Here is a 20,365-nt window from a genome sequence, read left to right as displayed (position 1 = left end):
TCATTCACTTGCCTTCCCTCTGTCTCGATCTTGCCAGTGAACTACGGTGGCCTCCGTGCACAAACCCGGATACCTTGTCCACCTTCTTCTTTGTTGTTTTATTTGAGGATGTGTGTCGCGGCAGCCGGCAGTGAGTTGCGGCCGTCAGCTGAGGGGGCGTGGCAGCAGCCGCGCTTCTCTGTCTTGCGGCTGTCAGCTGAGGGGGCGTGGCAGCAGCCGCGCTTCTCCGCGCAAGTGATGGCAGGTGCGCAATGTGAGCGTTCACCCTAAATACGAAACGCACCGTCAGGTGGGCTGGATTTGTCCACACTGGGCTTCCTTAGAAATAACTGGGAGCAAGACCCTTGCTCTATGTATATTTCTATATATAAATCAGAACGGTTTTATTGGGTAGGAAAACCAAATTACTTTCATTGTACCGTGAGCATACACTTTTATCAATGTATGCATGGGCAGTATGTTGAGTATTTTGCCATTATATAAAAATCAGAAATCAGGCCAAATGTTACACACTGGACCTTTAAATGATAAAAAAAAAGAAGAAGCAACAAACGCCTCATTTGTCCTGCGCTGCCACTCGCCTCCAGAACACAAACGCCGGCTTGACGTTCCATTTGCGGGGATGACGAGAGCCCTCTGGTGCGGCGCTGCAGTCGCACTGAAAGGTGTTTCCGCGCCTGCTGCTCCGCTGTCTGCTCGCACAAGAGGCTCCTCCACGGCCAGCCGGGCGAGCACTTTGTGCGGGTGAATGTAACACTGGAGAAGGTGACGCGTGCGTCCTCTGCAGCCAAGTCTCGCCCACAGTGAATTCAGCAGGTTTGCAGGTGACGAAGACGAGGATAATGAAGATGATGAAGTGGTGGTGGTAGTGTCGGAACACTGATTTCGCTGCGGGCCCATTGAGCCTGTGAGGCCGGTTGTTCGATATTTGTGTTGTCTGTAGTGTAGCCCCGCCTTCGCTTGCCCTCAGACAGCTGTGATTGGCTCCAGGCACCCCAACTTCCCCGAGAGCGCCGAGTCACGAGTTCGAAAAGTTTGATTTTCAATCTCCCTGGAGTTCCAGGTCCAGAGTTCCGACCCGCACGGCTCAACAGCCTAATTGATTCAATGTTATTGGATTAGTGACTGGGAAGCTCAGTGATTCCTGGGAATTGATGCGTTTACTCTTTTTTCATGTCTGTCTTCTAACAGTCGACTAAATAGTAAACTATATAGTGATGCAATTTTACAATTTTAGCATTTATATATATATGTATATATATTTATAATTTTTTTTTTATTGACAGTTCAAAACACTTTGTTGAGTTGGGTCTAGCATCAGCATCAACCAAATGTATTGTAAAATAACACTTTTTTTAAGCTCTATAATGACAGCACAGACTTACTAATTTATGTAGACTCACTCAGTCAGTGTGGTGTGAAACCTGGGCCTGCTCAGATGCACACAAAGCTGATATCCTTGGGGGAAATGAAAACGCCCAGTCACTCCACAATGGAACGCCATCTTTTTTTTAGAGCAATTAAACGAAATGGGATAATTTCTCACAGCGCACCTGACATTATCTCGTAGCACAGTGGTTGAAAAACACTGGTTTAGGGGACACGCTGCGTGTGTTTGATTTCCTGTTTGGAGCTCCTACCCATTGAATGATCTTCCGCAGCTGTGGAGTGGGCGGGGCCAAGTGGACTGAAGCTCTGCTGCAGACATCAGACACACTGACCCTCTGCTTCCTGAGTGCGGTGGAGGTTCGGCCCCTGAACTCGGTGCACTCTGGTTGACTCTCTCTCTCTCTCTCTCTCTCTCTCTCTCTCTCTCTCTCTCTCTCTCTCTCTCTCTCTCTCTCTCTCTCTCTCTCTCTCTCTCTCTCTCTCTGCTGGATGCTGCAGCTCTTCTCTTTGTCCGATGTCTGCACACTAAATTCTCATTAGCAGGCGGTGCAGCAGCAGCAGCAGCAGCAGCAGCAGCAGCAGCAGTTGCTGCAACCAAAGCTGGTGTCAGATGCAGCAACCGGGTCGAATCCTCACACCTCTGGCAGTGCCAGCGACACCCACTCATCCTCCATGCAGACTCCCGACGGGGTGAGACGGTGGGGTTGTAGGGAGGTGGTGGTTGGGGGGGGGGGGGGGGGGGGGTCTGACAGGAGCCCCCTGAATGGAGCTTCCTGTTATCTGCGAGCCGCAGCAGCTGCACCGCTGGCAGAGGCCTCTTGTTCCCGCTGCGGTGCGCGACGTCCACACAGCGGCCACGTTGATATGCAAAGCCTCAGAGCCTCAGAGGTGCTTGGTGTCTGGATTGCGAGGGAATAAATATCTGAGCGGGAAAAACTAATACAGGGCTGAATCGATGAAGGACGGCGGCTTTTGATGCTGAATGTTTTTTTTTCTTCTTTCCTTTGTGTCATCAGTAAGAAGCCGTCGAGGTCGTCGGCGTCATCACTTGAATTGAGCGCCGGCGTGTTTTTTTTTTTACATTTGCTGAATGAGGTGAGGCCAATGTGTAAAAAAAAAAAACAACCAAAAGAGGATGCATTGTGTAGCCCATTGTAACGACTTTACTCGCATCTAAATGCCAGGTGCATGAATTAATCAAGTAAACGCCGCTATTTCCCAGCCGTAGCGGTGGGCAGTGAAGCCCACACGGCGGCGGAGCTGAAATGCAGCCGACGCCGCCGTTGTTTTGTTTCCCTGTCGTCGTTATTTTGATTTGGCGCCACTTCGGGAGGCTCCTTTCAGCGGCCTGACAAGCTCAGTGAGCGCTGCAGCGAGCGCCGAGCTCAGCGACACTTAAAAGTTGCATTAGAGAAATGTTTAACGCCACACTCTCAATGCCTGTCCTGACTCGACGTGGAAATATCGCCACGTCCAAAAGCGATTCATTTCTAGACGTCCCTTCTCTCCACCGCCAGCTTCTCGATCTCTTCAATAAGTTGAATTCTAAATGATTACATTTGAGTCCCATTCTAAGGTAGTGTGGTCATCTTTTGCAATGTGCCTCCACACCACTAGGAGGTGCTAAAACTTTCAAACTAGGGCGTTAAACAAGACTTGTTTAACTTTGTTTTCACTTGGCAGAGCAGCAGGCTCACACTAAATTCACCGATGTAAAAATGCACCAATTTGCATTTAAATTTCTGAAGGGAATTTTGCCGTCTAGCACACAATATGTGGCTAATCAGGAAGTGAGGCCATCAATTCTACGCCGTTTTGAACGCTACATTCAGATTATTTTGTCGTTTGGCTTATTTGTTGTTTTGCGATATTCAACAAATCCTTTCATGTGCAGAAAAAATGAACCTATTTGAAATGTCTGCTCCATGGCACTCAGTGACACATTTGCATCAGTTCACTTTCTTTTCATCAGTTTACTAAGTACTGCTGTGCAAATGCGAATTCCAGGAACCTTGCTAGCCAGGAAAACCCATGAAAACTGTGGGCCCACTGAAAATTCCAGCAGATTTTTAGGTGGCGATTTAAAGGCGTTGTCGTGAAAACATGGATTTTGCACACTTTTAAATCACAAGGCTAAATCACTAAAGCAGGGGCCCGTTTCACACACATTACTATTTGGTTTCAAAGTGAAATATATTATTGTCTCTCTCGCTGCTCACGGCATTGAAACGAACAAAGATTTAAAGAGGTTTTTTTTTCCTTTTTTGTCCCTGGCACCAGTCCGCTGTGACAAGAATAAATCATAATAGGCCAGATAACTGCACTCATGTCCTCTCGCATCCTTATCTGGAGTCATTCTGCAAGAGCCGCGCTGCGCTATCGGCGAGCGGCGACGGCTTCTGAGAGTCTGTTAACCGGCTAGTCTACAGCGCAGAGAGCCGCTCCCACTGAGTTTAGAATACAGAAATTGAAGCTTTGGGGAAACTGCCCCCCCCCCCAAAGAAACACTCTCACATCCTCATCCATTATTGACGGCGGCCAAAGCTGCAGCATGAGTCCAACCAGGAAGCAAGTGGCTTCCAGTGCGGCTTAAATGCAGAAGGAAGGCAAAAGTGACGGCTTCTTCCGATTTCAATATCACTCGCTGGTGCGTCTTGGCTCTCAGGTCTCAGCGGCGCCTTGGCAGGGAATAACAATTAGCTCCAAATAAACAGAGCCAGCGGTGAAGCTCGCCGCTTCTCCCGGAGGAAACGGCACTGAAAGGTCACAGGGTTTGTGCTTTGTTCGTGCGCGAGTGTGCGTGATTGGTACTCCGAGTGGTCCCAACCTTGAGTCAGCCGGATTCGATGCGTCAGATCGGTGGGGGTGGGAGTGGGGGCGGAGGGAGGACTTACATTGGCGGCTGATTTCTCAGAGGCTTTGATCCGGGTGGTGCGAGTTCTCCTGAAACACACAGCAACAAATCTGTGTCACTGTTTATGAATCACGATCACAAACACTTTAGTTTTCATTACCAGGAAATTCAGTTGGCTCGAGCTGCACCTCACAGCATTAGAGCAGAGGGCAATAGTATTTATGAACAGAAGAGCCGTAAAGAAAAGGCCATAAAGAAGAATAAACAGTAGAGTTGTATGTACAGAAAACTCAGACAAGACAGACTAGTTAAAGAGCATATTAACAACAGAAAGCAGCAAACAAACAGGCTATTTTCTTCTACAAATCCTGCTGCCGGCTGGCCAACGTTTCCTCGGCAGCTTGTAAAGAACTGATGCTTTAGCGGTCCTGGACTGTGACCAATGGGAGATGGTGGAGCATCTCGGAGAAAAGCACCGAGGACGGATCGGCAGGTGTTGCGGAGAAGCTGTTGGCATGTTTATTCTCGACACGTTGGTGTGAATTCAAACTAAAACAGGCTAAAGGAAGTAAGAAAAAAGAAATAGAGAACCCCAAGAGAGCCAACCAGGCTTCCAAAAACAGCAGCAGCGAAGGAGCGCTACGTTTAATCCCCGCTTCACACGTGGCGACGTCGGGAGAGGAAGCCTTCGCACCGCAAATCCGGCTGGGATAATCTGGTGGGCGAGGAGAGCGAGGAGGGGAACTCCTGGTCAGGCGAGGAATCAGCGAGCAGCTCTGCCACGCTGTCAGGTTAGGCCTCCCTCTCTGCCCTACTTTCCCAGCTGCCCCCCCCACCCCCCAACGCCTCCCCCCATCTCCACCCACTCCATCTGCAGCGCACCTCCAAGGGTAGCGCCGAATTTTCAACTGCAGCAGCCTCACAGTCGCATTCGGCTGCGTGCAATGTTGTGTCGGTGTCCCTGTCGCTCCAGTCGGAGTGTTTGGTGTGACAATGCAGGTTCTCGCAATCAGAACTTCAGCATGAAGTGAGCGTGTGTGTGTGTGTGTGTGTGTGTGTGTGTCAGCGAGCGATGTTTATTCAAGATCTTTCATTGTCAATATATTTTCCCAATCGCGGATTTTTGAGGAGTCTCTTGGCTTAAACACAGAAAGAAAACAGAGAGTCAGCGTGTTCCTCCCGCTTGTTTCTCCACGGCGCTACAAACCCCGATGCGCAAAACGCTGCCGACAGCTCCTGCATTATCTCTGCAGTCAAGGACGGACAGCGAGAAAACAAGCGGCGGTGCCATAAATATATAGATATTAAATTACAGCCAAACTGACACTCTTAAGGACATCCAACATCAAACTGCCTCCCCGGCTCGCTTGTTTTTTGTTGTTTTTTTCCCCCTCGCCCTGCCTTCGTCTTTGTTCATCCATCCCACGCTCCACGCTGCAGTGCGGAGGAAAAGTTTTTAACCTTGATGTCAGTGCTTAGGTGAAGCCCGGTGCTCAGTGTTTAATGCTATTCTGTTACACGTTTTAACATCAGAGCGTGAAAACGGCATAAAATTCTCTTTGATGCTCCCGGGAGGCTTTTATCCGCTGCTGGTCCGGACGGCACCAAAGACCAGCAGACCTGGGTGCCGTCTTCACTCGGTGAGTTTTAATGGGGTGTAATCAGGCCCCGCTGGAGGTCATCCTGAGTCGGAGGTGCCCACCACGCTGTATCATCGGCGGGTCACGAGATACTTTGTGTTTATCTTGGGAGGAGAAGTCGCAGAACTGAGGTCAACTGCAGGATTTCCAGCACAAGGTGCCGTCCCTTCAGCATGATGTTTTTCTTTTAAACCATCGAGGTCACAACACTGGATAGTCCTAAATATTGCATGCAAGGATGTGGATAAAAGAGGACGCATGTTCAAAGAGGACATCAGTCAGGGAGCACTGTAAGACTTGGAAATGATTCTATAATGGTCTGAAATGGTTAAAAATTCAAACGTCAAGAAATGTGGTTGAGAGACGGCGGCGCTGAGGAGAAGACAGAGTTGCAGAGATGAAACTGTCAGCCGCAGTGAGGACAGGATCAGGAGCGAGGACATCAGAGGGACGGGGAGCCTGGCAGATGCCGTGGAGATGAAGCCAGACTGAGAGGAGGAGGGACAGTGGATCTCTGGGTGGGTGGAAGGACGCTGAGGTTGGAAGTGACTGGAGGGAGGAGCAGAGGGTCAGACGGAGGCAGACGATTGGCTGCGGCCGGGCGCTGAAGGGAACGGCCCAGAGGAAGAGAAGGGAGCAAAAGGAAGAGTCGCCGCTTTGCTTTGCGATTCTAAGACTGAAGCTGTGCGGAGGCACACTTCAAATTCTCAACATCTCACATGAACCAATGATTTGTCGCATGAATGGTTTTCCGAAGCTGTGTTTGCTTCAAGTCCAACTACTGCCAAGGCAGACCCGGGTTCACCGGTGACTGTGAGGCCTGAATCCTGCCCACACCCCAACACACTGTTGAGTTAAAGAGACGCAAGAGGGGGGGGGGGGGGGGGCCAGCACACTTCAATTTTTTTTTTTTTCTGAAAATCTCTTGGCCCATTTAATGAAACCGCGACGAGGGGGAACTCCTCCTCCTTGTATATTTTTGCAGTTCTCTCTGAACAGATGGGAGGCGACTTGTGTGTGAGTGAAAATGAATCCCAGGAGCGAAGCGGCGGCGTGACGAGGTTTCTGAGGAAGGAGTCGCGCCGACGCTCCGAAAATCACTGCATGTTATAATTATGCAAATGACTCAGAATCTGGCGGAGGACGTAATGACTGGATAAATGTGCTCGCTGCAGTAATGGGACTGTGTGTCTTAAAGAGACAGAGAGAGGTGTGTGTGTGTGTGTTCTTATACGTGGGCGTGTGTGTGTGTGTGAAAACAAATTTTGTGGCAACATGAAGTTTACTTCCTGATATTAACGACTGATCTTCAGACTGCTTTTATTTATTTATTTATTTATTTATTTTAAAGGACCCACATCATTGTCCTTTTCAGAGCTTTATGTTTTTCATTCAGTAGCTATGCGTGACCTCTCAATCACGTGGAAGGTGCAACAATGCATCAGTTTCAGGAGGAAGCTGAAATCAAGCCCATCGGTTAATCGTGCTACCAGTGCCCATTGTGACATCACACAGGGCAGGCTTCAACAACTGCCTGCACTAAAAAAAAGTGGAGCTTATTTCTGAGGACGCTGGCAAAGAAAACAATACGTTCCTTTCAATACATTTGCGAAGCTGCGACTGCAGTGTAGTCCAGAACTGCGAACCTCTCTCTGTTGCTCTTCTTTCTCTTCATTGGCTTTTGTGGCAGCGATCGTTTCCAGGTGAACGTTTGCCACTTCCAGTCCTGTTTGCTTTGGCAACCCCACTAATTGCTCCTCCCTCGGCTGCTAATTGAGTCACGACCGTTTAGTTTGACATGCAGCGCGTCGATTAAAACAGCTGCTCTGCAGCAAATCGGAGGTGGCCCGGGGACGGACGCCTCCTGTTTTCACATTCACCTCCTGGACTTTCAGGAGACATAGTGAGAAAAGGGTAAAAAAAACAAACAAAAAACAAACAAAAAGTACTCAACCACCTCAATTCACCGCTCGGGCATCAAGAAGTCGCACACTGGAATGAGCTGGAAATAAAACTGATGAGTCTGAGGTTTGCATTTCAGGGTTTTAAATGAAGCCGAGACCGTGTCGGTGAAGCGAGACGACTCATCAGCCCCTCATCAACCACCTGAATTAGCTGACACACACATCAAGCATACACGTACACACATACACACAAATACAATCGTGTGACAACTTGCTTAATGGTGGAAAAGTATCCAGGCTCTCAATGAGCTTCCAAGAATTAAGACAGTCCATCCTTTAGGCTGTCTTGCTCCAGAACTTCACTTATGGAAATAGTCCCTTTGTGATGTCACAGAGGACCAGCCAGGTGTGGGTTTCATCTGCTGAAGACAGTCATGTTTTTGTTTTTGTCACCCTTGAAACACGCAAAAGATCCAACAAAGCTTCAGATTTAGTGGAGAGCTACTTTTTTATTTATTTTGCAGGACGCTGTAAACACAGGGCTAATTACGCCGCCTACTCCTGGACCCTGCGGTTAATAAATGATCTGAACAGGCTCGTAATCCGAGACCTGTGATCGGTGCCGGCGCTGTAGAAAACATGTGACATCAAACCTGTTGAGCGCTTTCATTTTCAGGAGCGGAGATGCGATGCGTTGGCGAGCAGCCTTATCAGCATCGTGTCACTCGCTTCGGCAAAAATAAAGCTCGGCTGCACCGTACCCAGCAGGCTTCACGTCCTGGGCTCCGAATCCACTGGATAGATGAAGAACGGCACTCGAAAGGGAACACTCGACGTCCCCTCCTCCTCCACTCAGCACAGCCAGAAATCTCTGCCACCGCCGCGGACGGTGGAGGAGCGGCAGACGGTGTAAATGGCCACCGCTGGTAAAAATGCAGATCGACTGTGAACGCAGCACGGCGGCACAGTCGGACCTGGCTCGGGAGATGAAAGGCACGGTCGGGGCAGATAACACCTGTCTCTCTTTGGCCGTTAGCAAGCTGCGTCTCTCTGGGGATGCAGCACTTTGTCGCAGCGTCCAGGAGAAGGAAAAGGTATTTCAGCATGCTGGCCGCACATTACGACCGAGAGGCCACTTCCTGTCGAGTGTCAGTCGAGTCAGTCGCGCCTCTCTGGCAGGTGACTGACAGGAGACCTTTTCACAGCGGCGGTGCGGTCCGATAAAGAAAATAAAAGGAAAAAGGAGCCGATTGTAGGTCCAGTTTCCTGTTTTCTATGGCAGGCGGCAGCAGCAGCAGCAGCAGGAGCAGCAGCAGCAGCAGCAGCAGCAGCAGCAGCCCTGTTCATGGTTGTATCAGTAATATGTGACTCAGATGAGACTCAAATGACAGAAGAGCAAAAATAACAAGAAATTCCATTTTTCCCCGAATCCACCCTGGCTCATCTTCCAACACCGAGGTTTGTCAGTGTGACCTCGGTTCAAGCAGTCGTGTCAGCCAACTCTTGTGGAGACGAAATGCCTTTTGGAATTTTCAATGAAAAACCTGTTTCGGTGAAGCCGATGCCGGTGTCAAGGAGGTTGCAGCCGTTCCTCCGCTAGAAGCCATTGTGACTAACCTTATTCCTTCTCATTATATTTTGCTCACAGCGTCGTTGTCACAACAAGCTGAAGTCCAAAACAACAGCGGCTCCGGCAGCATCCACATCCACCCCCTCGGCACTCTAAAGAAATGGTCTAAAAGTGTTTTGCAATTAAACCAGACTTGAAAAACAGGCTAAACTTTGGAAAGTAGGGAGCCACCAGGCACAGAAACAACAACTTTCGGATCTAATTGGTAACGAACCATGATCTTTGGGAAACCCTGCGTTTGCCCAATCCGGCTGAGCTAAATGAGCTACATGAGAAAAAGCTTCTCTACGACTCCAAACGTGGAACTACTGCTGCAGACCCGTGCTGCGGAAGTTCCCAGAAAACCAACGCCTGGATTCTGACCGTCAGCAAGGTCGGCGAACGGCGCTGTTGCTAATTTTGAGCCCAGCCTGCGGTCAACAAATGTCCACATCAGGCCCACCGCTGTGAGCGAACGGCGTATCCTGCTGCTAACGTGATTAGCTTAACTGCTGCAGGGGGGGTGCGTTGACGATAAGAGCGTCACCCGAGAGACGCGTAGGTCTTTTTTTTTTTTTCTGCCAATCGTTGGTGTAAAATAACAAGGTGTGAATAAATCTGTGCCGGCGAGCCACGGAAAAAAAAACCAAAAACACGACACGATGTGACGCTTTAGGTTTACAACGATGCTGGCAGGTAGCGGCTATTAAAACGCCAACAGTGTTGTTAAACTCTGTGCCGCCTTCGTTGCAGGACCAACCTCAGGAGACACGTTCAGGGCCCCAGGAGGGAACCGCACATGTGAATGAATTACGGTCAATTACAGCCGGTTTGAGAGTCGTAGCATTAGCGCTGATGCTATTACTGCAGCCACGAATGTGGTCTGCGGTGACGCCAAAGTACCTAATTGACCATTTAACATCTTGTTTATTGGATCAGAGGAGCTGCTGAGTCGAACCTCTGTCAATACGTGTATCATTCGCTTTTCAAAATAAAACCAAAGCTAAAAAAAAAGCAACGATAACAACTCGTCTGTTGTTATCGACAATGATAATGAAATCGGAAAAAACAATTTGTTATCTGTTTTTTCCTTTTGGTTGTTGAAACAAAAACAAGTAGTTATTTGTTTTTTTTGGCTTTTGGCCTGTATGTTTTTATTTTGCAAAATGAACGACAAATTCTCTCTCTCCTTTCCTGCTGCTGCTGCACTGTTAGCCTTTGAATGCAGGGTTTAAAATGAGACTACAAGTTTGTCGTGTTTGGCTGGAAAGTTCACTGAAGCAGCACCGAAGTCAAAAGAAGCAGAAGACGGCACGTGCACGAGCCGGGGAGCACTGCAGAACCGCGGGAGGGGAATTGGATCCTGCAGAAGCAATCAGGATGGATGGACGACCCGAGCCAGACGGTCCCCGCGGCCTGGAGCTCCGGTACCGAAGCCGGCGGGGTGAGGACGGCACACCACGTTCTGCAGACAACACGGAGGGAGGAGAGACGGAGGGCAGTAAGTAGGACAGGGACAGGCCGGCCTGAAGGAGGAGGGAGGCTGCAGTGACTGAGACGTCAAGCGGAGCCTGTTCATGCTGCAGAACGGGGAGCGCTATCAGTGACGGACCGGTTTCCTGCTACTGGGCCAAAGACATTTTAATCATTTATTCACTTATGTTAAAATGTACTTTTTTTGCTTTATTTATCTGAAGTCATCCATCCATCTATCCATCCATCCATTTTCAGGACCCAGTTCTTCCTGAGCTCAGGGTCACAGTGGTCTGCTGGAGCCTCTCCCAGCTGTCATTGGGCAAAGGCAGGGTGAGACTCTGGACAAGTCACCAGTTCATCGCAGGGCCACATAGAGACAAACAACCATTCACACTCACATACACACCTACGGACAATGTTGCATTCCTAAATCATATATATCAATCACGTATTTTAATAGAATTCACATGACGTTGTGTATTTAGAGAGGAACTGTTCAATTGGTGTGTGATCCTTGAATAGAAAATAAAGCTAAAATCAACACAGTTTTTCATTTACACCCCCAGCAGGAGGTTTGCGTGTTTCAGGAAGATGCGCCTGACGTCATCCCTGATGTTATTTGGGGGACGGCTTCCTGTTCTTGTTGCGGGGGGCGGCCGAGAGATCACGACACTATGTATTTCACTCACACACACACACACACACACACAGACACACACACAGACACACAGACACAGCTTCCAATCACAGAATATAACAGTGACTGTATCTCATGCGCTGTCTGCAGTGGTTCTGGTTCCAAAACATCTGAAACGCTGGCTGGGGGGATTTCAGGCTGCCGTACGAACGTGACGTGCAGCAACGCTGACATGCAATTAGCTAAAAAGGCTAAAAAGGTTGTGACAGCTGAAAATCCACAGAGACAAAGACGAGGCAGGGTTGGGATTTTGGTCTGGTTTGACCCAGAAAAAAAAGAGAGCGCGTTCACAGAGAGCGGCCACTTTGCTGGGTTACAAAGTCACTTCATTTCTCCTCCTCTTCCTCTCCCACCACCATAATTTAATTTCATTTAAAAAAAAAAAAAAATGCAATCCAATTATATTCGTGCTCCCGTTTCACAAAGGGATAATGCAAAGGAATAAGCAGCTTGGCCAAACCCCTTTAAGTGAGGAAACAGGGACAAGGAGAGCACGGGGAGGAATGGCCACAATGTGATTTTCCTGGGAATAACAGTCGGTAAATGGCCCTCGCCTGCCCTTCAGCCCGCGTCCTGTTTTTACTCGCAATAAAGACGAGCGCAGTGGAGGCGCGGCCCGTCTTCCAGCGCTGACTCAAACATCTGCTCCAGCTCGGCATCGTCTGGTAGGTGTGTGTGTGCGTGAGAGAGTGTGTGTGTGTGTGTGTGTGTGTGTGTGTGTGTGTGTGTGTGTGTGTGTGTGTGTGTGCCGTTCTGCAGGTGCTCGTTCAACAATGCACGTGCAGATTTGCTTCTCGCTGGAAAATACTTAATTACCCAATTTGATGGAGTTGTTTTTTCGTGAGGCTCTGGCAGGGAAACGAGCAGCAGCCACCGGGTGAAAAACAGGGTTTGTCGTCTACAACGTGAAAAAAAAGAAGAAATTCTTGCAAAAAGGAAACGTGCACGGGCGTCGGCAGCAACCGATTAAGATACGGACGCCGCAAATGGAAAAACACGGATAAATAGCGGGTAAATTGTCTGTAATTTTGCACAGCAGTTACGGAATTTTAATTTTTCTTCTTTAAGACGGCGATTGTGCTCTGGCGCTCGGCGATCATTGAGCGCGCCGTCTCACACAGCGTGACAGGCAGACCCGCAGCTGCATGACAGACTTTTTCAGAGCTTGAGCGATTTGTTCATTCACCGACTCCTGAACACCAGCGAGACTTCTTGTGCTTCCACCTCAGACACAAAGCCACCTCTTCATTCATTCGCAGTCGTGGCGGAAGGACTCATTCACAGTCACCGTCTTCAGGTTTCAGAAATTATTCAAAAATGATTTTAAGCAACAATATAGTGTTGGCTACACAACATGAGGCCCGCTGCTATTTGCCTAAACAAACAAAATCTCTTTTGTAAGCATTTATTTTGTTTAAATTCATACCAGACAAGACAACATTTACATATTCACAAAGGAACAAAAGAAGTTTAATCCATGCACATAAAGAGCTGCCAACTGACCTGCAACACCGACATCTATCGGAAATTGACATTGTGTCTTTTCGATCCAACAGTGGTTACCAACATTTCTGCGTGAGGTCTTCAGTCCTCCAATAGTCATAAACACTGTCTGAGCTTTGAGTTCCTTGGTAATTAGGAGAGAATGGCAGGCCGTGCAACTGGATCTGCAAGTCAAGCATGATTGCAGGCTGGATGGGTCATCACGGTTGACCAAAATTCATCATCACGATGAGAAAAATGGTGATCAAGCACCAGCTTTGAAGTTCAAATCATAAAGCTTTTGCTCTTTCAGGGCAGCAATCATTTACACCGTCGGACAAAAGGAGTTCTAGCCAGAAAAGCCCCAACTGTCTTTTGAGCCGATGCTGTCACACGCTGAAAGAGGAGCGAGCTCAGCCCGTGCTAAAAGTAGTTTAAGTGGACCTAAGAGTTGGATCAAAGGATTAGGCCGCGGTCGTGCGCTCATCTTGCATTAGTCACGACGGCAGCAATCGACGAGGCGCTTTTGGGCACCGGAAGGTGAATCCACGCAGCGGCGTCGCCGGGCAGCTCTACTCAACCGTCTCCAATTTATTCCCCTGGCAAATTGGAAAATGGAGGCCTCGCGCACGCTCGGGCGCGGCGAGGAACGGCGCAGGAACCTCACAATCAGGCCAGTGTCAAGGCGGACGGCCAAGATAAGTGTTGCCAATTGAGGACCCGACCGAGTGGAAAATAAGATCCTAATCTCCAAGCCCTGTTTCCCAGTTATAACGTAGGCCCGACGTCCGGGTGGGGAAAAATGTATTCAAGAGCAGAAGTCTGGACTGGCCGCCCGACAAACCTCCTGATTGCGAAACAGGAAGAAATAAATATCGCAGGACTCAAACAGCTTCAGCCGAGGCTTCCGCCTGAGTGGAAACACCGAAGCCGACTCGGTTAATGAGTCGATGTTGTAATAAGCTTCAACTTTCACCGCTTTCAGTTTTCTTTTTTTAATGCCGTATGGCTTCTGATCTTTTGTTCGAGGCAGACAGTAATAAAGTCCTTCAGCTTTCAAAGGCTTTATTGGCCTATCATCATCACCGGCCTCGCTGGCTGCAGAATACACAATGAGGGGATTGGAACTGATATATGGCTTCTGTGAGAAACTAAAGGGACCAAAGCCTCTCAGTCACACCTAAAACAATCTTCCCCACTTGCCCTCATTTGAGAAGTGAGCACAAGGGGCGAGGCCGTGGATTAGAGCGCTGAATTATGGCGGCTGGTTCTTTTCTCTGCGGGACACCTGAGTCAAAGTACGTTCAAACGCTGTTCAAACATGACGTGGGTTTTGCACGTCGGGAAACCTCCCTGTCAACGCACGGCGCCGAAGGGAAACTCAGTTCGAGGTTGTACGAGTCATTCGGCAAAGGAGGATCTGTGTTTTTTTTGTTTGTTTTTTAACTCACCCATAGTGTATAGAAATCCATATGGGCAAAAACAAGCCCTGCCCACTCCCATTCACCACTGATTCTGAAAACCACTGATTTGAAACAGGGGAAATAAAAAAAAATGTTTGCCTTTATTGTGAAACAGACTGAAAGATGAACAATCCAATCGAATGGGAATTGTTTGTTTCTGGTGCCACTGAGTGACTCACTCATTCCCAGCCCAGCCTGAAAAAGAAAATCGAAGCTGTTGCTAGCGAGCTAGCGCTAGCAGGGACGACTTTGTGAACTTGTAGGGACGAGGAGTCATGATTCATGGGCCACTACAATGACTATTGAGCTCTGACTGATTCGTTCGGGACTCACACTTCACCTTGCTGAAAATGCTGTGAAAATGTGGAGCGCTGTGCAATGTACTTCTCGGAACACTTCCACTTTTTTCCCCCCCAGACCGCCTATTTTTGTCTGTCAGTCGACTGCAGAATTGTACATTTGGCTCAAAATGTTCGGACTGCTTAACTGGCAGTGCAGAAGATGTTTGTCACCATTTTGTCTCGCAAGGAACAGACACAAGTAGAAACTGGAGCAACCTCAGCCAATTTAATAATAATAATGGCAAAAATAGTCTGGCTAGAAAACGAAACAAGGGCAAGACGGATCAAATTTCAATGCTCTGATATTTTCAAAGAGTTCTAAGAATAGTGCAAGAATGTCATTCAAACTGCAACCCTTAAAAACTGGAATAAAAAAACTACTATCAATCCGACACCATACATCCTCAAAGCAACTTGCACATATGTCACGTTGGATTCAGACGTTTTGTTTTGTTTTATGGAGTAATGTGGAGCTCCTCAGGGCTGCATCTGAGGACCGGTGTCTCTCATTGTATTTATGTGCTTCCTAGGATTTTCAAGACAAAATCTGTCTTCCTTTTAATTATTTTTATAAACAATTTTGTCCTCCTTACTTTGTACAGCGTTGGCCTCTCTCTAGTGCATCAATGAAGTATTTCTCAAGATGATTACATATTCACACAGGCGCAGCAGAGGACCCATGTCGCTCACACGGCTGCCTTTGATTGCATTGTGTTGAGAGAGGTGGAATGAAAGAGAGACGGGGTCTATTCCTGCTGTCCTTGGGGAGACCAAACCTGCGGCCTGATGGAAGCATCAACAACAAGGTCGCCGGGAGAGAGGCAGAGATCACCGCGCACGTTTTTGTAAATAAACATGAACTCTGCGCTCTGATGATGTCACACTGGCGCCGCCACAAGAGGGCAACGACGGTTGGGGATTTTAACTTTCTGAGTCTGAATAAAGTATGCAAAGCTTTCAAATTCAGCTTTTCATGAGTCCGACTGATCAACGACCTCAGCCGCCTTCCAAAGAAAGATCTGTGACATCAAGGAGCACTATCACAACACAGCGGATTCTTATTTTTCAGGCACGTGCATGCAGGCGGCCTGGATGCAGCCGCAGTCTGACTTCCTACATATGCAAATTCTCTTCTCATTTGATTTAAATAAATAGGACTGCTGCTGCTGCTGCTGCTGCTGCTGCTGCTGCTGCTGCGGGCTCCCCTTTTAATTTTCCACTTCACGTCCCAAGTCAAGCGTGGAAACGTGACAAGCGCGCTGCCCAGTCATGGAAAAATCCAGAGTGAGGAAGAGGAGGAGGAAGGGGTGGAGGAGGAGGAAGACCAGGTCAGCTGGTCTCCTCACCTGCAGCCTGCTCTCCTCTCTGAAGCAGAGTCGGGTCGGGAGCTCATCTGCACAATGTAAATATGCAACTGGGTGACAATCAGATCGCTCGCCGCCGGCACAATTCGAGCGACTCGAGGAGAGAAAAGCAGACTGGGCGCCGAGCCGGCCCACTTCCCTGACCTTCACCTCTGATTAATGACCTGCTGCAGATCCCTCCGCAGAGACGGGGCGAGGCCGTCTCACTGTTTTACTTGCAGCTGGGTAGCAAACGCAGAAGCACAAGGTAAAAAAGAAACCCAATCTAGAGAAACGCTTCCGAAGGTGGTCACCGGGGGCGTCCTTTCAACGCATTCCACTTCAGGATGAAAGCCGACGGCCTCGTGGAAGACGTGCGTGGGAAGGAACATGAGAGGCGAGGCGGCTGCAAGACGACTCCACAGGAAAGCTGAGGGAATAAAATAATATACTTGGACGTCCTGAGTTGGGACGATTTTGAGATTTTGTATGTTTTTAGGTCTCCAGTGGGGGAGGGGCAGCCTTTTATGAGCAGGCATCCTAAGAAACACAACAGATCACCGGAAAAACAAACAAACAAACAAACAAACAACATATTTAGCCCTCTGTTTGCAGTCTCCTGCAAAGAACTAGATTAGCTTCCTGCTGAACCCGGCCCCTTGACATGGGAGAGGGAGGTCGGGGGGTGCACCGCCCCTCACTCCTCCGACACGGCATACGCGGCGGCCTGAATGCGCTAAGCAGAAACTGAATACATCAAGCAGAGCCGGCGAGCCTCTATTAGTCCTCTTTAATGTAAATCAGCCCACTGACGGAGAGGCTTTTGAAGAGCGGCGAGATTGCCTCGTCGCCGCAGGAGGCTTTGGAAAAATAAAAAAAATAAATAAAGTGAAAGAAAAAAAGTCGTCATCCGACGGCATCGCGGATCCGGCTTAGTCATCTCCCCGAGTCGGAGCGAGCGGTGTGTTTGTTTAAAGTACGAGATCACTCCTGCACAGTCACTGGAGCCCAACGAGACGTCCGTCCTCCACTTTTTAATATCTTCTCGGCTTCGCTCCCTGATGGAAGACGCCCCGCCCCCTCCGCCTCACCCCTCCCTCCCCCTCGTCTTTCGCCCCGTGTGGCTGCCGAAAAGCTCTTTAAAGATGCCCGAGCGGCTTAACCACTTTGACATTATTACATAAGCCCGTCTCACTCAAAGCAATCCCAAGCCAATTGAGAAGCTTACATCTTCTGCCGGGGCGGCTGCGCCAAGGCGGGGGGTGGGGGACGGAGGCGGCGGCCAGTTTCCCCCGGCGCGGCCAAAAACACCTGCCGCCTCCCTGCGTTTCTTTTTCTGACGTCCAACCTCGCAGCCCCGCGAAGACGAGAGCGGAGGGAGCGAGTTAAGACTGAGATTACCGCATCTCTGCGGAGGAGCCTGAGGGGAACCTGACACGGCAGCCCCAGTTAAATATTCTATACATGCAGCACACATTAGATTATGCCCCTCTCGCTCTGTCTGTCTGTCTCTCTCTCTCTCTGTTTTAATGAGAATCAGCTGAAAGAAGGAGAGAGAGAGAGGGAGGGAGAGAGAGAGAGAGAGAGAGAGAGAGAGAGAGAGAGAGAGAGAGAGAGAGAGAGAGAGAAAGGAAAAAAATAAATCGTTTTTACTCAAGCAGAAAGGCAGCAGGGTTGTACAATAGTTGGCAAAAAAAAAAGTGAAAGTCTTCAGCAAACTTATTTTTAGATGTCAGGAAGGGGGGGAGGGTGGGGGTCGGTGGCGTTAAAGGATAAACTTGCTGGATCTTTATTATGAAGACCAGTTTTGAATGATATTGCTTGAAGGCTTCTCTGCCTGCAGGAAAATATCTGGCCGAAGTTTTAAAGGTGACAGACGGTCAGTCACCACAAACCAACATGACGATATCCCGAGTGTCTTTGCTATCCGCAATACGGCATGAAGCTTCGAAATAATGATGCATGTAAGAAGGAAAAAACAAACCCCTCCAATATGAGGCTCCCACGACAGGCAGTTTTTCAGCCGGAGGTCCTCACACCACTGCAGTCGAGACAGGACTTCTGATTATTTGTTTAGCTCAGTTTTTACGAACAAACGTAATGAATCTAAAATGCACATCGACAACTCCTAAATGCAATTTCTGTTTGCACTGAAATGGATTGAATCCTTAGTCGTGGCCTCGCCAGTCTTTCTCGATGCTATCTGCCCCTTTGAAAAGCACAACATTGTTTAAGCGCCGAAATCAAATTAGCATACGCTAATTAAAAGCATCGCTCAGTGCATGCTGCCACTACTTCTGAGACATAAACATAATTTACCTTATAATCAGCTCTAATGGCTTCGTCTTCCTGTCTTGTTGCGCTTTCAGCTCGCGGCAGCAGCTCTCTCTCGCAGTCGTCGTTCTTGGACACTTAACTTAAAAACGACAACAACAACAACAACCACAGGCCACAGGCTTCTTTCCCCGAAGCGTCCCGGTTTGTCAAAGCGATCGGCGTCCAGTTGACCCGTCAGCACGATTCGACTTTGGCTTTTTGTGAAGCGGAACGCGGGGAGCTGGTTGGAGGCGAGGTGGAAAGGCATGGCGGCGGCGGCGGAGGAGGAGGAAGGCGAAAGAAAAAAGGAGGGCAGACAAATCTCCAGCGACACTGTTGTGCGAGGACGGCGGTGACATCTCAGGACAGCGGCGACCGCGTTTACATAAGCCAACAGAAGGGAACAAAGTCCCACGAGCAGCTCAGGTGAATCGCAGCACCCTTTTCAGCAAGTCTTTATCATCTGGAATCTTCAAAGCTCCTTGTTGATCTCACTGCATTTCATTCTATTTTATTTATAAATATATATATATATATATATTTATTTTTTTTTACCAATGCGAGCCTGACTCATATTTCCCCGACTGCTGGTCCTCCTCTCACATTTAATTTGAGTTGCAAGGCTGTGACAGCGAATGTGATCGCGCCACATCCTGTGCCAAGTACACGGCGTCTCTCGCAGTAAAGGGGTGGGTGGGTGGGTGGGGGGGGGGGGTTGCTGTGTTGTCGGGGGGGATTTCAGGAAGCAGGACAAGCGTCTCGCTCTGGCACCCACGTCGTCGATAAGATCTGGGCCTCCGCGAAAACCAGCCGACCAACCAGACAGCAAAGATTAGCGCCGACTCGTCTGCGTGAGCGAGACCGAAATAGCCAAACATCCAAAAACGGCGGAGCGGAAATAGCAGCGGGCGCGAGGAGTCGGCTCTTTGTTTCCGCTGTTATTTCTGGACTCCATCACAGATCACAGACAAGACAAACAAAACAATCCCAAGACCCCGTCGCTCCCCGGAGTGAGTCACACTTCCAGCAGGTACCTGGTGACTAAGAACCCATCAGAATATGTTTTGGGTTCTTTTCTCCCCAGCCCCCCCCCACCCCCCAAATATTTTTCTTCTCAGTGCTTTTCCAAAATAAATCACATTTCTTTCCTCCCACCATTTCTTCAGGCTTTCAAAGCCTTTAAATACAAACATTCCCCGGTGTCGGAAAAGGCAGATGAAGAAAATAATTGGAAGTAAACACAAAACAGAAAAAAATTCACGACTGAAAGGCAGACGTGTGTAATAATGGTAGTGAGTCAGGAATCAAGGCTGTGCAGCTGCAGATACGGTGGCCCGGAAGACTCACAGAAACCACAACACAAGGAAAACAAGTGGAGACGACCCACAGTGGAGACGACACTAGCGGAGTGAAGGCACCCCCCAAAGGACAGGGTGGGAAAAAGTCAGTCGTTCCTTTAACAAGCAGGCAGAAAACTGGTTTAAACGAGATGAGCGGACACATGTTCCCACCTGGTGAATACAACACCTGTGCCCTTTGTGACGTCACAAACTGATTCCTCACCGGTGCCTTTACCGTCCCTTTATCGGCCAGAACATGGGACCTTAAGCCTAATGTTAAAACATGGACCTGAGGCTCTAATCCTGCATCCAGATGACATCTGTGCAAACTGCAACGTGCAGAAAGAGGCGGCGCCGCCACGGTGGGACCCTGCAGCCTGCGAGCGCCACTTCCCTTCAGCTTATCCATCAATTTGTTATTTGTCGTCGACGTCGTCATCGTTGTCACGGCTCAACAACACATCACAGCGGCACAACAGCTCCACTACAGATCCAGAACTACAAGGCCAGT

The 20,365-nt window shown here is 48.9% G+C and overlaps 1 protein-coding gene across 3 annotated transcripts in view; it reads right to left on the bottom strand.

Moving 5' to 3' along the window:
- Window positions 1–20,365, bottom strand: part of dlgap4b (discs, large (Drosophila) homolog-associated protein 4b) — a 56,989-nt gene that overhangs the window by 25,024 nt on the left and 11,600 nt on the right. For all 3 annotated transcript variants that reach the window (XM_076014370.1, XM_076014371.1, XM_076014372.1), the window contains exon 2: window positions 4,284–4,332. The gene's annotated coding sequence lies outside the window, so the exon portion shown is untranslated. The remainder of the gene's footprint in view (window positions 1–4,283; window positions 4,333–20,365) is intronic.

This window comes from Nelusetta ayraudi, unplaced genomic scaffold (assembly GCF_046127955.1).
Source record: "Nelusetta ayraudi isolate G7.1 ecotype Tasmania unplaced genomic scaffold, CSIRO-AGI_Nayr_v1 ptg000168l, whole genome shotgun sequence".
NCBI classification, from domain to species: Eukaryota; Metazoa; Chordata; class Actinopteri; order Tetraodontiformes; family Monacanthidae; genus Nelusetta; species Nelusetta ayraudi.
This window is presented reverse-complemented; position numbering and strand designations above follow the sequence as displayed.